Source organism: Cebus imitator, unplaced genomic scaffold (assembly GCF_001604975.1).
Source record: "Cebus imitator isolate Cc_AM_T3 unplaced genomic scaffold, Cebus_imitator-1.0 Scaffold81, whole genome shotgun sequence".
Classification (NCBI taxonomy): Eukaryota; Metazoa; Chordata; class Mammalia; order Primates; family Cebidae; genus Cebus; species Cebus imitator.
Genome location: NW_016107396.1, coordinates 7,219,391 through 7,234,597, shown reverse-complemented (window position 1 = coordinate 7,234,597; position 15,207 = coordinate 7,219,391). Strand labels below are relative to the sequence as shown.

General features: G+C 40.2%; 1 protein-coding gene across 8 annotated transcripts in view; it reads left to right on the top strand.

Annotated features, from left to right (window-relative positions):
• The window catches only part of TPD52L1 (TPD52 like 1), a 112,212-nt gene that overhangs the window by 50,171 nt on the left and 46,834 nt on the right, over positions 1 to 15,207 (top strand). Inside the window, exon 1 of one of the 8 annotated variants that reach the window (XM_037740246.1) lies at positions 5,403 to 5,407. The exons of the other annotated variants lie outside the window; for them this stretch is intronic. The gene's annotated coding sequence lies outside the window, so the exon portion shown is untranslated. Of the gene's footprint in view, positions 1 to 5,402; positions 5,408 to 15,207 lie in introns of those variants that run through there. 8 annotated transcript variants of the gene reach the window in all.

Genomic DNA, 15,207 nt, shown 5'->3' with positions numbered 1-15,207 from the left:
TATATATTCTAAATACCATAAATTAAGATGGAGCTTGGAAAATATAACACAACTATGTCCTGATGACATGAAGAGACACCTTTCTCCTGCAAATAGTCCCAGATATACATCAGTTTTCAACTCGTCCGGATGGTGGATAAAATTCTGCTATAGGCGTCTTTAATTACCAAGTGGAACTAACATTCTAGTATTACCTGCAATGTAATGAAAAGCCTGATTCATCTTGATCTCTTTCACTTTACTTATTGTTTTTCTGAGAAACTGTGGATTTAGCATTTGTTTTACTTGAGCATATAAAGGCATGAAGTCAAGCAGAACATTGATAGAATGAAAGCTAGACTCTGGATTAATGTAGTCTTTGAAGGAGCAAAATGTATTAACAAAAATGGAGTGATGGTTCCAGTAGAGCTGGTGTACTGATGTGTGCTGAGTGTTACTTCTCTATCACATGTTATTAGCTACCCTTGTTAATGACCATTACATTGGCTATAAGCCTTGGTTATTTTATCTTCAACACTTCAAGAAGAAATGTGCTTCCCTGGCTAGTTATCAGATTTAATTTATAGGCATTTGAATAGCACAAATCTAAGGCCATGGTGGCTAATTAAATTATTCAACAACTATTTACTGAACACCTGGTATAAACAGGGGAGCAGTGATACAAAGAATGGGGCATCTCACAATCTAGAGGAAGAAATCTAGAGAAAAAAAGACAATGAATTGTGCAATTAAAAGACAGCATAGTAAGTGCTGCGATATTAAGTCATCAAATTCTTTTTATGCTCCACAAAGTTTAGCAAATAATCTTTTACTGTTCATTTAGTTTTTCAAGTAGATATTGCTCTGAGGAAGGAAAAGAGTACAGAATTTACCTTAAGATATTTGGTCTACTACTAATCAAATCAATCTCCCAGGAGATTTGTTAGTAGAAATTGTCATCCAAGAGGCTAATCACCATTGTGTAAACTGGTGGAATACAATTTCTGGACCTAAGAAAACACAAGTGAAGGTTTGGAGTATGATAACTCTCAAATATGCAGCTGACCTGGTGACCCTGGCCTGAAAGTTTGAGTGATCTTGTACAGTAATGACAGTGATAAAAGCTGGGTCTTGGTGGGGTGCAGTGGCTCACGCCTGTAATCCCAGCACTTTGGGAGGCTGAAGCGAATGGGTCACAAGGTCAAGAGTTCGAGACTATCCTGGCCAACATGGTGAAACCCTGTGTCTAATAAAAATACAAAAATTAGCTGGGCATGGTGGCATGTGCCTGTAGTCCCAGCTACTTGGGAGGCTGAGGCAGGAGAATTGCTTGAACCTGGGAGGCGGAAGTTGCAGTGAGCCGAGTTTGCACCATTTCACTCCATCCTGGGAGACAGAGTGAGACTCAGTCTCAAAAAAAAAAAAAAAAAAAAAAAAAAAGAAAGAAAGAAAGCTGGGTCTTAATGCAGGGACATTAGGACATTTTCTGTAGTAGTTAGCCCAGTGAACTGATGTCCCAAATGACCAGCCACTCCCATGCCTCTGAGCAGTTCACCTCAGGTGGTCCTTCCCATCACTCCAAATTTCCACAGCTTCCAGTGCCTTCAAGAGCATTCTGTATAGACACACAAGCTAGGGATGGGACTAGGGAGGACTTAGGTAAAAGCAGCCAGTTCAGGCTCTCTGAGATTCTTAAGCATGGATGTGAGTAGGAGTCCTGGTCAGGTCTTGGCCTCAGAAATAATAATTTAGGTTTATGTATATGCCTGAAACCTTTCATTGGTTTGAGCTCCTGGAAGATTGTCCACCCTTCAGGACCATGTGGTACTTGGTTAACTGTTGGGTACCATATACTTTCTACCATTTTTAATATTTCAGTGAATTTTGGTGACTTCAATAATACACAGTTAACCTGAGATTGTTATATCAATGGTATATTTTTCCTAGCAGTCAGAATATGGCTACCTTATACATATGGGTAAATAAGAAAGGGAAGGAGAGAGTTCCACATATTTGTTGATCTCTATATTTAATAGCACGTCACTTCCACTTTTAGCCCAAGTTAGGTTTTAGACAGCCCACATCTTTCTTTCGAGACTAGATTCAATTTTAATCAGCATCTAACTATTTGGATTGTCACCTAAGCAACATTTTTTTTTAAAAAAAGGGAAGAGATGTGTAATTTAATCTGCTACAACTTCAGAACTTTATATCAAATAAAATTCTTATTCTTCAAATAAAATTCTTGGTGAAAGGCGTAAACTCCTTCTATAGTCAACTGATTAGTACATTCTCAGGCTAAGCATTACAGACATAATTTCTTTTTTTAGCCACATTATTAAATGAAACCAAAGCTTTAGAAAACAGTACTATTAATAGTGATGACTCATGTGTTCTTTATATTTTCAGAAGGACAATAAATGTTTATAGGACAGTGTCTGAAATATTTTCTTCATAAAGTGTTTATGATTATAGTAATAGGTAATATTTTGTGTCTTAGTACAATTTATAATGCAATTTGTAATGTAGTTTATACTATGTATATAGTGGTAAGATATTTAGTAATGTGTATAATTTTATATGTGTATACATATGAGATTAAAAATATTTTAGATCAAATTAAAGCACAGAATGTGACACTCATTATTCTAGTGCTGTTGGCAATTTGGTAGAATTCTTAGAAAAGAAATGAAGGAAAAGGAGGTTTGTTTGTTTGTTTGAGACGGAATCTCACTCTGTTGCCATGCTGGAGTGCAGTGGCATGATCTTGGCTCACTGCAATCTCCACCTTCTGGGTTCAAGTGATTCTCCTGCCTCATCTTTCCAAGTAGCTGGGACTATAGGTATGTGCCACCATGCCCAGCTAATTTTTGTATTTTTAGTAGAGATGGCGTTTCACCATGTTGGCCAGGATGGTCTCAATCTCTTGACCTCATGATCCGCCAGCCTCGGCCTCCCAAAGTGCTAGGATTACAGGCATGAGTCACCAGGCCTGGCAAAAAAAAGAGGTTTTCTGGAGTGACAGATGGCACTAAAATCTAAGACTGAATGGAACATGACTGAGGTGACAGCCCGGCTGGCTTAGAGGCTTTGGTAGGGACATCACAGGCAGTCCAGGTGGAATCACCTATGGAAGACTTTGAATGATTGTATAAGAATTTTCAAATCTAGGTCAGAAACAATGGAGAATCCACCCATTGAATGTTTTTTGAACTGGGTTTTGGCATGATGAAAGCAATGTGTTCAAAATATTGAATGTTGTGTAGACTGGGTGGTGGGGAAGGAGAATACAAGCAGGAAGATGAAATTTGGCTAAGATTGCAGTAGTCTGAGTATGTGGTGATGAAAGCCTACATCACCATCATATAGCAATGAAAACTAAAGGGTTTATTTTTCCTCATGCAGTCTGGGAGTTTGTTCAGAGAAGGAAGTTCCTAGAGTTGGTGCATCAAGAACATTAACTATTTTTTGTTATTGACAAACAGACATGACAGATATTATGAGAGGGTATAAAGAAGACTTGATTTTGTTTTGTTTTTGTGTGGGATATATATATTTTTTGTCTTAGGAGATTAATTCAACAAACATTTGTTGACCAAGGCCTATTAGAAAGAATTTGGGAGACATAAGCCACCCTGGTTCCTTCCCAGTGGTCAAAGTAGGGAGACGGCAGCTATTAAAGCTCTGACCTAGGCCTTCGGTCAGCCCAGATTGTTCGATGGGGGTCTTGGGTGGGATATGGAGACATTTCAGTTTCTGTCTAATTTCTGCATGAGGTATTGTGGTCAAGTCAAAATAGCAGGAATTCTGTAACCTAACAGATTTGCATTAAAATCTCAAGGTCACCACTCATCAGCTATGTAAGTTTGTGCAATGTATTTAACTTTCTGAACCATCATTTCCTTTTTGGAAAATGAGAAAATACCAGCTATGGAAGATGATTCTCCATAGATCTCTTGTGTTTCTACACACTTTGTAAGCGGAGACAGTGATGGTCTTTTTTCTGGACTATCTGTTCAAATATGTTTATAGTGAACAACTTTGGAAGACAGAGACAGTGTCTCCAGAGCAGAAGTCAGTTTCGCTTCTTCCTCCAGAGCAAAGGGCCAGCAGGTTTGCTTACTGCCTGTTAGAAAAGACTCAGATTCACTGAGCCCAGGGTTCTTCAGCTGAGATGCAAACCCATTGCATGTGCAGTATCCATCTAGGTCACTCCATTTAGCCCTCCATGGGACTTGGTAGCAAGGGGAACCCCTGGAACATGATGTTCATGCTATTTGCTGTGCTATGAGTCTCTGGTCTAGGAGTCTGGAAATTTCTGACAGCATCTATGACACTGTTGTTGAATAACTCGTTAGCTTGCAAGTTGAGTAAAATCTCAGACCCTTTATAGTCTTTGGTGCCACCTGCCTCATGTGTTTCTGGGGAAAACGAGGTAAGAAATGATATGTAACACACATGGAGCATAGCATGTGGTTAAAAAGAAACATACATTTATTCTACTTCTTTCCTTAAGAGAGTAACCGAGCAGCTGCTTCGGGAAAGTTCCCACAGTGGTAGCAGCAGTTATCCCCTTTTCAATATAGTTTCAGAGTCAGGGCAGATCCTTTGTCTGAGTTTCAGGATACATTTTGGCATGAATCATAGAGAAGAACTCAACGAAGTTTAAGAACAGTAGATTATTATGCTGCTTAGTTGCAATTGAAGGTCTTGGGTCCCTCATTAATGTCTCTCAAGGCCAAGAAGTATCATTAGAGAGCAACAAAGAGCAGCCTGATGGCAATTCTTTATCTACGTTACTAGGATTCAGCTGGGGATAAGGAGGAATAAACATAGTCATCTCAGACGGTTTCCTAGGATAGAGGAAAAAGGATTAGGATCTGGGGAAGAGGAGGGAAACTGCTGTCTCTCAGAGGGTATTAGTCTGACGGAGAAGATGCAAGCAACTGTTTCTCTAAGAAGGATGGATAGTTCCCAGAAAGGGCTGGTGGAGGAGGGAGCATCACCCTTTCAGTCTCTTGACATCTGTTATCAACTAATGCCTTTTTTTTGCACACTTTAGTATGACAGTCAGGTGGCTGATCCTGGGTCACTATTTTTAGAGACATTTTCTTGTTGGTGGCTCTGGGCACATTTGCCCTTAGCTGTGGTCTGCCCTTAGACCCTCATGCTAGGACATGTGGAGGTTCCAAGTGAACAAAACTGATTTTCTATCATTCACTCACTTACATTGTAGTAAGGGAGTTAAGACTCATAATCAAATAGACATAACACAGGAGAGAAAGTCACGAATGCCTGAGAGTGGGCCAGGTGCTGAGAGAGTGCTGTGTGGTGACAGCACTCCCAGGGAGAGTCTGGGTCCTAAGCCCTTATACCAGTGAAGAGAGCCTTTCAATCCCAAAAGCAGGAATGAGCCGGCAGGCCCAAGGTGCAGCTCAAAGCTGTAGAAGCCATGCAGAGCTGTTGAGGCAAGCAATGCTGAGCACTGTCTTCAGAGTCTCAAAATCTTTTTTCTCCACCATGTGCCTCTGACACAGCTTTATTTATTTCCGAGACATGGCCTTGTGTCTGGAAGCCCAACTTGTTTTAGATCCTTGACTTCAGGGTTAACCCCTAGTGACTCCTATCATCAACTTGGAGACATATAACCCTTGGTTGCCATATGGCCATATGACTCAAATGGAACCATGGGTTCCAGGTTGGCCTATGCTCTCAGAAGGCCCTAGCCATGAAGGGTCAGGAGGCACATTGAACTCAGCCTCAAACATGGGAGTAGAGAATGCCTATCTGGCATTTCTCCAGGCAGATGAAGAAGAATGTAGCTTAAAAACAAACCCACAGTCATGGGGTCTACACCAAGCTTCAGGAGACTCCAGGAAACCAGTCCTGTATCCTCACTTCCAGGAAATTCCTGGTTGGTCTCTCCAGGGATATTCACTATAGTCCCAGAAGGGTCTCTGGCTCTTGTGGTTGGGCCAGCACCCCTGAACTTCTCTCTAGGCATGTAGAGAATGTTTCCAGGTAAACTACGGAAAGTCCTCACCTTAATTACTGGACCTATCTTCAGAATCCAAATAGAGACCACAGACCAACAACTGGTAGCTACAGCCCCATCTGTCTCAGAGAATCCAAATGCCTTAACAATGCCACGGTGTTGAAGTGTGCTGGGGGCACTGCGTGGCCTGTTCACTAGTGCCCTACACCTGGCCCTCTTCAGAGTGAAGGCAGCTGGGCTCAGGGAAAGCAAAGAAGGAAATTGTCATATTGTTCAGGTATGGTTTAGACTCCTAGACCATTTATTGCAGACAAGATCTTAAAAACTGTACAGAGGACACAGTGACCTCTACAGGGTTAGAGGAAGCCTGATTGGGGCAACAAATAATTTATTGAATTTCTAATTAATTTAATTTGAGTTCATGGCAAGTCATTGAAGTCACAGAGATGAAACTTGGTAGAGAGTTCATAATGATCTCTCTTTCACCTGAATTCTATGATATTATTAGTCTCTGTTTAACTCAGCTCTTCTTTGAAAAAAAGAACATGACATTCAGACTAGTGCCAATGAAAAATGAGGCTTATTTTAAGGATCAAGAGAAAACTCAAGGAAGTTCAGGAGAAGTCAAATAATCAGGCCTCAGGCCAGGCCAAATTATAAATTCTGATGAGCTCAGAGACCTGCACAGTACTTAATAGATTCTTAAGAAATGTTTGTTGAATGAATAAATGAAAGAATGAACTTACACATGACCTAAGGGAGCTCAGAGGAACAGTGAGGCCTACACTGCTGTTGTACCAATACCTCCCTTAATCTTACTGCCTTAACTGTCCTGTGTCTCTTGGCTCAAAATCCCAAGAGAGGAATCCAGAGAACACCTCTGGGTCAGATGCCCATCTCAGTCCATTAAGCAGTAGCCAGAGAAGGTAATACCAAATGAACATAGGGCTCCCTTCTAAGGATTGGACAGATTAAACTAGAATAAGAAACTAAGCATGGGCCTGTGGGTTTATATTTCTCTAAGGCATTCACTTTGTATGTAATTGCGGACTACCATATACTGAAGTTACTTAAGGCATATCTATCTATCTATCTATATATAGATATATAGATATATATATACATGTGGCACCACAGTGAAATGTTTTTGCTTCTTGAGGACAGAATAATAGTTTCTGTTTTTTCTTCTATAGGGATTCAATTTTATAAATAATTCTGATCAAGGAAGAATGTTACTCATTTATGACCAGACTGGGAGCTAATGTGCTAACTGATTATTATACACCAGACACTGTGCTGGGCATTTTGCAAAACTGTAATCACTCACAATTTATTCTTGTGGGTAGGCATTATTATCCCCATTTTACAGGTGAAAAGACTGACATTTCAACTATCACAGTTACAAAGTTGAAAAGGGTTGGAGCTGGAATTCTTCCTGAGATTGGTTTGTTCCCAAAAGTTATACCCTTTCCGATATCACTATACTGTCTTGCAATCACCTGATGGATAATTAAGGAAAATCTCAGGATGAATTCTGCAGGACAGAGCCAGGCCTCTTCCATGAGTCATCAGTCAGGTAAAGACACGTAAGCCACATGACTAGGCAAGTATGTAGTTTTGGAGTGGATACTGGTTTGGGCAAACTAGCTCTAAATAAATTATGGGACCAATTGGGAACTTTTGATATGGTCAGGTTTTAGATGAGATGAGAAAGATAACAGGAGAAGGCTTTTTGAAAACAAAATCAAGTTACAAAATACTGTGATCTCTTTTTAGATATATGGATCTATCTATCTATCATGTAATATATGTGTTAAAGATGTAAAATGCCCATTGTTTTATATGTCACTCAGAAAGAAAAAATGCTGTTAATTAATGGCAAGACATAATTGATTATGAAAGCCATCCTGATTTCATTTATCTTATTTATTTATTTATGAGACAGAGTTTCACTCTTGTTGCCCAGGCTAGACTGCAATGGCACAATCTCAGCTTACCACAACCTCTGCCTCCCAGGTTAAAGCAATTCTTCTGCCTCAGTCTCCCAAATAGCTGTGATTGCAGGCATGCACTACCACACCTGGATAATTTTGTATTTTGAGTAGAGACAGGGTTTCTCCATGTTGGTCAGGCTGGTCTCGAACTCCCGACCTCAGGTGATCCGCCCACCTCGGCCTCCCAAAATGCTGGGATTACAGGCGTGAGCCATCGCGCCTGGCTTGCCATCCTGATTTCAAAGATGTTAAATGTGAGAAAAAAAAAATCTGTGTACTGCATTATGTAGGAAGAGATCCAGAGAAATGTGCATGGGTGTTGCAGTGGTGATCTCTGGGAGGTAAGAGTGTGACTTGTGTTTTATGATTGCTCATCTGTGTATGCAGATTTCCCTGCTCCACTCTCATCCACTCTCAAAAGTTCAGTAGGTGATCCCCTGGCCAGGAGAACCACTTTTAATCTGTTTCAGCATGTCACGTATTAGGGTTCACGCATTAGATTTCAAGCATTGGCTTTAGGATGTGGGGATATACATCTCCTGTGGTATTGATCTTGGCATTTGAAGCCTCTGCCAAAACTTCAGGGCAGCAGGAAAAAAAACATACTTAAAGACCTTTCTACTACACACCTGATTCAATCATAGGTGAGATATGAGTTGTTAGCAAATGAAGGAAAAGCATACTGTTTAATGTTGGAAGTTCTTAAGAAAGAATATCTAGGTTAATGTGGTAAGTTTAGTAAATTCACAGAAAGTATGATTCTAAAAAATAAACTTGTTTTATGTCTTTAATTTCCATCTAGAATTGACTTGTGTTGGATTTTTTGTGCACTTAAGATAATTCATAAATCCAACAGTAATACGATTAGCTCAATAATTTTTCCCTTGGGGAATAAATGTAGATAGTTTGAAGTTTTATGTTAAGGAATGCCTGAGGTTATTTTTACCAAACATCATGAAGAAAATATAATTAAGTAATAAACATTACAGTCTTAAATCTATTATTTAAAACATGGAAAATTTTCATGTAAGCCACTTTATTGCATTCCTTCTTTTATTAAGTCCTAGGGCAATTCTGTATTCTTTTTGAAAGTGTATGCTTTTCTCCCTTTGCTTGGTTACAGTTGAATTTATTTAATTATCTAATGCAGTGCGAGATTATTTTACTATTTAAAAGCAATTCTGTAACTTTCACATATTTGCCAACAATGCAGGATACGGCCACTGATGCAAAATCATAGTTTGTAATCATTTTAGCTCCCAGCCCTCTGTATTGTTTCAGTCATGGCCGTGAACCCGTCACCTGCTCCATAGGAGTGCTTGCCGGCATGTGCTGTAAGTGTGTGGATGCCAATGAGTGACTTCATTGCAAGGTTGAAGGAGGCACTTTAATCTAAAGCTCATCTCTTGATTCATACTTGCCAACATTTTGCCTACATCCTTCAAATGATTTAAGACGGGGAAGGGCAGCATAGGCTTTGGAGCCAGACTAGCTTAAGTTAAAGCCCAGCAACTTGGGACTGAGACCCAGGTCCCATGAATGCAGGTCTTCATCAGCAAGGCTGGGAGCAGAGCAGAGACCCTTTTGACCTCTCAGCTGGAGCTGGTTCAATTCGTGTTGTTGTTCAGCTCTGCATGGGCGACTTAAATGGAGTCATCACTGGCTAATTGTAGGTATAGTGAAAATAGGCACGTGGTAACATTTGACAAATACTTTAAGGCCTACTTTTCCACACACCTCACCTGGCCAATGAAGAAGTGCAATTACTGCATTATAATCAGATCTATGATTATTTTTTATCTTTATTAAAACAATTCCATATATTTTATTGCATGTGAAAGAGTAAAATGTCTGTCTTTAAGTGCCAGATACTCCAGCAGCGAGGGGCAGCATGTATTGACTCCACAGCTTGGTATATGTATATCTGCTCAATTTTTTTAACCTATACTTGGTGTGGGCATGAGCACCAAGGCTTTGAGTAGTGGGGAAAAAAAATTAGGTGTAGTCCATTCCAATGCAATTGGTTTAAAAACCTCTTTAAATATTATTCATTTCCCTGGCAAAGTTATCTTCTAGTTCATATTTCTCCTTTTTCAGATCCCCTTTTCCTTTGTCCTAGCTAAGGAGGCATCTGGCATGTCTGGTGTATGGAAGCCTGAAGGAACGTGCAGTGCCTTGTATTCTGCTTGTATGGCTCTTCAGGCAGCTGGGAATATGATGGCCTCTGGTCCTGAAGTGTTTGCAGATACTACTCGTGATCTTGTTTCCCTCAGCTGAGTTTGGGCTCAGTAGCCGCTCAGAGCTGATTCAGCTTTGCTTTGGCTATCATTGGTGGGAGATTCTTTCTACTTCCTCCATCTGTCCTCTGGTAACCCCAGCCCCTGATGCAGGGACACCAACCTCTTGCCAAGGCGGTGAATTTCTCCCTGAGTGCTGTGAGAAGTTCTGAATCCTATCCATGGTTAACTGACTGCAGAAGAGAGAGTTGGAGAATTAAACATCAGGGGCCTCTCTGCCCAATACCCCTGGACCTGCCAAGTTTACAGTCATGTGGCTGTGCACCAGGTTGGTGTGGGATAGTCTGAAGGATATTCCTTCCTAGAGTTCAGAAGGGAAATTGGGGCAGGCTTCTGTACCAGTCCGGGACCCAGAAAGCAGAAGATGGGTGACATGCCCAAAAGGGATGCCTGATTCCAGAAAGCTTCATGAATGGGCCATCAGAAAAATGACAAGAGTTAAGAGCAATCAACAGCGTTGCTGAAGCACCTTGGAACAGCTGCAGTAAGAAGTCAATAGAGTCCTAGGTCAGAGGAGAGTTCTTGGAACCAGGCAATGGCTGAGCTGTAGAAGGGAGCTACCTAATGGGAGCTTTGGCCTGTGGTAATTGAAAGCTGAAACTGTAAGATGCAGCCTGGTAGGGAGGGAGTTAGGCAGGACTAGAAATTTGCTAACCACTGGTTTCTGCCCTCCAGTGTCTTGCAGGGGCTCCCCATTGGCCAAGGGTAAGGGAATCACATTGATGTGATTCCTGATCATCTCCTGGGCACAGGGAAGGGTGGAGGAGGGTAGAGAGTGGGCCTGAAGGAGCAAACAGAATCTCCAGCAGATTCCTCTATAAATGTGACACATTTCATACTTTCTGGGCCAATGCCCAAAGAGAAAGATTGGACATACACATATCAGGGCTTTTCCCTTCTCATTTTCTCTCCCTTTCCTCTTCCCACCACCTACCAGGGATAGAGCCAGAGGCACATACCTCCTTGGTAAATCCTAGATATCTAAGGGGTATCTAAGGGGAATGGCTTGGGCTGAATGTCCTGGGCTTGGCTTTTGCTATGCCAAGAGAGAAATAATGATAGGTGGAACATTGCTTCCAAAAACAAAAATCACCAGTTTTGCAAAGCTGATTTCTTGCTAGTAAGTACAATTTCAAATGCCAGAATCCTAAATATTAACCTTTTATTTGTGCTTCCTTAACTTCTCTGTCCTGCCACTAGCAGGTGGATGCCTTAGACCAGTTAGGAAAATACTAGATTTTGGGAGAGGCAAAGAGAATATAGCACATTAATACTTTTAAAAATTATTACTCCCCAGTTTCATACTGCTATAGTTTGTATGAAAATTTTACTATTTTATAGCATTTTCATGTATATCATCTGATTTAGCATCATCTAACCTTAGCAACAATCCTACAAGGTATCCATTTTACAGATGAGATAATTGAGGTCAGATGTACCCTGTTAGTTAATTGCAAACCCACAACTAGAATCCCAGATCTCCTGACTCCCATTAGACTGCTCTTTCTTCTATGCCAGAGAGGGGGCCACAGTTTGCATATTTGGAAAAGAGAACCACGTCCATGAAATTGGTTCATAATATACTGGTACTTGCTAAAAACTGTGACTGTTGAGCATTTGCCCACGGGTAAGTGCTTTCATTGAAAAATACATTTAAAATTTTTCTAATATCTGCTTCCATGGTAACCAGGTAATTTTATACTTATTTTCTTGCCCTTCTTGCATTGTCATCTGTCACTTGATATCTTTTACCATTTTTTTTTCTCTCCTGGTTTTGACTTCATTTCACTGGTTAATTACCTTTTTAATTGAACTCCTCTTTTTACCTACTCCTTGATTCTGGAATTATCCTTTGACCTCCTCATTTGATTGCTGCTTTCCTAACTCAGTGAGTTGAACATACTCTGCTGAAAAAAGCAGGTCTTGTTTTCATTTTTTCTGTGTTTATGTGACACCCTATGTATAACTCAGAGAGCACCCACTGGGACAAGATACAACAACAGGGAAATATGTGCCGAAGTAGAGAAAGGTTGAGGGGAACCTAGACCAAGACCAACTAGCAACCTGGTCTCTGGGCAGATTTCTTGAATGGGTGGTTTCTGGCAGTGAGACTTTGAAGGATTCATTATATTTCTGAGGAGTTGGATGTTTGGCCCATCAGAGCTGAAAGCCAGTTAGAGTTTCCCACTTTATAAGGCTTACACGCCTCACCCTCTCAAAAGTGGAAGCTACCGGCTGGGTGCTGGGTCTGCCTTTCCCTAGATTCACGCGAAGTTTCCCAATTCATGTATTACCAGTTAAATAGGATTTTGAATTTTCTTTTCTTCCTAGAATATAGAAGGTACTAAAGATGTTTGATGTCTTGAAAAGTTTAAGGACCTTGAATTATTGTTTGTTCCCTGGACTGTGTCTTCTCACACTATGGAGATAGGGGAAGATTGAGAATTTGGGTTCCAGCTAAGTTTGGACAATATCTGTAGGTCCTTGGGCCAGGCTATGGGAGGCCATCCACAGTGTGCTGCACTACCCCGCAGGACTGTCTCCTGACCCCCAGTGCAGAGGGGGCGGATCTTACCTTCTGGGTCTATCTCTCATAGCTGTGCTTGGAATTGCTGCTGATTCCTGGTTTAGATAGTTATCCTAGAGCATTGACTAAAACTTTAAATGACTTGTAAGTCACACTGTTGTACCAAAAGTCTGTTCTTTACATTCTCTTGAGTCTATAGTTCATAGGTTGCTGATGTAGCATAAAACTGGTACAGCCTTTCCGGGTGGTAGTTTGTCAGTAGGTTTCAAAATGTCCATGCCCTTTGAGTAATCCAATGTATAGAAAGTCATCATGAGGAACCTAATGACTTAGCTAGGAGATGTTCACTGCAGCTTCCCAGCAAACAGGGTAAATTATCAATCATCCATAAAACAAAATAATGCACAACGATTGAAAATATGTAAATGTACATATATGTTTTTAGGCATGAAAAGATATTCATGATATCCTATTAAATAAATAAAGTTTGCAACAGTAAATTCAATGCATATGTATAAGAAAATATTAAACACCTATGCTCAGAAGAAATGCTGGAAAGGAAGGATCAAACTACTAATATCTGGGTAATATAATTAATGTTGATTTTAATTAATAATTGATAATTTTATTGAAACCCTAGCATCGAAATTGAAAGAGCTAGAGGAGCAAGATCAAAAAAACTCAAAACCTTGCATAAGACAAGAAATAACTAAGATCAGAGCAGAACTGAAGGAGATAGAGACACAAAAAACCCTTCAAAAACTCAATAAATCCAGGAGCTGGTTTTTCAAAAAGATCAACAAAATAGACAGACCACTAGCCAGATTAATAAAAAAGAAAAGAGAGAATAACCAAATTGATGCAATAAAAAACGATAAAGGGGATATCACCACAGATTCCACAGAAATTCAAACCATCATCAGAGATTATTACAAACAACTCTGTGCACATAAACTAGTAAACCTGGAAGAAATGGATAAATTCCTGGACACTTGCCTCCTCCCAAGCCTAAACCAGGAAGAAGTTGAAACCATGAATAGACCAATAACAAGGTCTAAAGTTGAGGCAGCTAGTAAGAGCCTACCACCCAAAAAAAGCCCAGGTCCAGATGGGTTCACAGCCAAATTCTACCAGACATTCACAGAGGAGCTGGTACCATTCCCTCTGAAACTATTCCAAATAATCCAAAAAGAGTGAATCCTTCCCAAATCATTTTATGAGACAAACATCATCGTGATACCAAAACCCGGCAGAGACTCAACAAGAAAAGAAAACTTCAGGCCAATATCCATGATGAACATAGATGCAAAAATCTTCAATAAAATACTGGCAAGCCGATTGCAGCAGCACAACAAACAGCTTATCCACCATGATCAAGTAGGCTTCATCCCAGGGATGCAAGGCTGGTTCAACATATGCAAGTCTATAAACGTAATTCACCACATAAACAGAACCAAAGACAAAAACCACGTGATCATCTCAATTGATGCAGAGAAGGCCTTTGACAAAATTCAACAGCCCTTTATGCTAAAAACCCTCAATAAGATAGGTATTGACAGATCTCAAAATAATAAAAGCTATTTATGACAAACCAACAGCCAATATCATACTGAATGGGCAAAAACTGGAAGCATTCGCTTTGAAATCTGGCACTAGACAAGGATGCCCACTTTCACCACTCCTATTCAATATAGTACTGGAAGTTCTAGCCAGAGAAATCAGCCAAGAAAAAGAAATAAAGGGTATTCAAATAGGAAAGGAGGAAGTCAAATTGTCTCTATTTGCAGACAACATGATTGTATATCTAGAAGACCCCATCATCTCAGCCCAAAATCTCCTGAAACTGATAAGCAATTTCAGCAAAGTCTCAGGATACAAAATCAATGTGCAAAAATCACATGCATTCCTATACATCAAGAACAAACTGCCATTCACAATTGCTACAAAGAGAATAAAATACCTAGGAATACAACTAACAAGGAACGTAAAGGACCTCTTCAAGGAGAACTACAAGCCACTGCTCAACAAAATAAAAGAGGACAAAAACAGATGGAGAAACATTCCATGTTCATGGTTAGGAAGAATCAATATCGTGAAAATGGCCGTACCACCCAAAGTAATTTACAGATTCAACACTATTCCCATCAAGCTACCAATGACCTTCTTTACAGAACTGGAAAAAAAACACCTTAAACTTCATATGGAACCAAAAGAGAGCCCGCATAGCCAAGTCAATTCTGAGCAAAAAGAACAAAGCAGGAGGCATCACACTACCAGACTTCAAACCATACTGCAAGGCTACAGTAGTCAAAGCAAATGGTACTGGTACCAAAACAGAGATATAGACCAATGGAACAGAACAGAGGCCTCGGAGACAACACAACGTATCTACAACCATCTGATCTTTGACAAACC